A 2,407-nucleotide genomic window follows, 5' to 3' on the forward strand; every position below is an offset into this window, starting at 1 on the left:
TGCAGATATAGAACTCTGTTATGGTATTACTATACCAAAACAGAGACTGCCTGCAAACATCCTCATCATAAGCACTACAAGGAAGTACGCAGCTTTACACAATAATCTCATGTCGGTACTATAATCTGCAGCTTACAGAGCAGACATCGAGAACATTGTATAGTTACTACGATACGTCCTGACAGACTAGGTCTCCTAATTTCTTATCTCTCTTGAATCTTCTATTATCATAAACTTATTCTGTCTGGGTCATCCACTGATGACTGCCAGCAATGGTATCCTCATCCTTATCTAGGGCAACTGTACTTTCAAGACTCACTTTTATGTACTCGTGCCTTGCACGAAATGGGCACACCATTTAAACCCATACTGACGAAAATATAGTATTTATTGGAGTACGTGTTTCCAAGGTAGATCTCAATAAGTTTGCTAAATCTATTTCATGTTTCTATGTACTCCACGAAAATCAAGACACTAACTGAGGTAATCTTATATTTCCCGAGGTATAACGTAGAATCTAGAAACAAAGAATTACAGGAAAAGACGAAACAGAATCCTATACTCCGCATGTGACTCCTAGTAGACTCTTCCCAACACTTTAGATGAACATTCCCTAAGAATCTGGAGCCTAAGCTCTGATACCACATTTGTCACGACCCAACCTATGGGCCGGACCGGCACTAGGACCTGGGCCAGCCTAAAGCCCCCGAGGCCCGTAGTAAGCCTTAACTGTTCATTTACCCAATTCTAAGGCCCATTGGGCCCAAATTCAAGAAACCAAACGGACAGAGTCCGGCCATAAAATGGACTTTCCAACGGGGAGTTTTTGACTCACCCGACCTGTAAACACAATAAATACTCAATTGGGGAGCTCAGCTCACCCTCCACATACTCATCAACATAAAATAAATGGGAGCTCAGCTCCCTCATCCAATCCATCAACATGCATAACATATTTAAGTTTACAGGTCCAACATGATAAAAATATTACAGACCAATTTCAAATAAATACTGCTAACACATGCGGAAATTCTAGGAGTAATTAAAATTACACAAACATGGATAAACAACCTGCGAAGGATAAAAGCAGGTTAACCCAGAATAAAATATCCTCCTGTGGCCTGTAAAAATTTTTGAACAGGAGTGAGCGTTCGACTCAGAGAGTAAAATATCAATCTTAACTATAATCTCTATAACTATCTGAAACTAATGCAACCTGTAGAGTGAAATGCAACATTAACATCATATTCACATCATAGCATCAAAAAGGTAATTTGGAGCACTCACGCACCCTGTAGCATCAATCATAATATATTGGGAGCTGATCCCCTGTACAGCTCTCTTAAATCCAACCTGGTGCCAGCGAAGAACTCAAGCCGGACTTTCGCTTAATAAACCAAATCGAGGGTCCCAGCGAAGAACTCAAGCCGTGACTACCCCTCGAAGGAACGGGTCCCAGCGAAGAACTCAAGCCGTGACTACCCCGTCCTATCCATAGTCCACACCACATCACACGCACGCCAACGCACGCACACTGCTCCAAATTACCACAACAACACTCATGGCACATTAACAGTTATGAATGCAACATAAATCGTGCCTAGAGTTTAACTACATAAATATATTCATATAAGTGATGCATGGGCATGCTGAACATATAATAATATCGAAATTATAATTAAAATTAATATTTTACTCACAGACTTGACGACAAATTACTGTGGCGGCTGGACGGAGGAAGAAGGTCAGCTCACACGACAATTACATTACATCTAATTAATACAATCTGACTCAATACAAACAAAGAAAAAGACCAATTACGTCCTAAGTCGTGCCGAAAATCCGGCAGAGTCTCCCCTATACCTAGGACCTACCCAACCTGCAAAAGGGCTAAAAACGCACTTCTATATTCACAATCCATATATCAACAGTTCAATCATATCACACAGCCCCTCCTGGGCCCATCAAATCAATTATCCATCACAATACGCAAAATTTCAATTTAGTCCTTATTATTGATCATTTTTGCAAAAACTGCCCAAACAAGCTCTAAAAATTATAAAACTTTGCCCCGCGGTCCTTAGCAATATTACTAAGCTATTGCAAAAAGAATCGTAATTTTCTAAGCTACCACGAATATTTTACGGATTTTTAATCCTGTTTAAGCACTAGAAAATTACGAAAAAACAAGGTTCGGGTTTACCTTTGCCGATTCCGACCTCGGGGACGCGCTCGGGACGTCTGACAATGGGGGGGGTAGGCAAAATCTCGGCCCAATTCGGAGACTTTTCCTAGCAGTGCATGCGGCGGAAATTCACAGATCCGGACAACTGTCGAATTTCCGTGAATTGAGGATACCTACACGAAGCCCAATAATAATATATAAAAATCAGGGGTGTTACACAGC

The 2,407-nt window shown here is 41.0% G+C and overlaps 1 long non-coding RNA gene across 1 annotated transcript; it reads right to left on the reverse strand.

Moving 5' to 3' along the window:
* Nucleotides 1-856: 856 nt before the first annotated feature.
* Nucleotides 857-1,731, reverse strand: LOC131182347 (uncharacterized). The gene is made up of 2 exons (XR_009150687.1): nucleotides 1,701-1,731; nucleotides 857-1,121 (listed from the first exon to the last, which is right to left on the reverse strand). It is a non-coding gene; the product is annotated as an uncharacterized LOC131182347 (long non-coding RNA).
* Nucleotides 1,732-2,407: the final 676 nt, after the last annotated feature.

This window comes from Hevea brasiliensis, chromosome 8 (genome assembly GCF_030052815.1).
Source record: "Hevea brasiliensis isolate MT/VB/25A 57/8 chromosome 8, ASM3005281v1, whole genome shotgun sequence".
NCBI classification, from domain to species: Eukaryota; Viridiplantae; Streptophyta; class Magnoliopsida; order Malpighiales; family Euphorbiaceae; genus Hevea; species Hevea brasiliensis.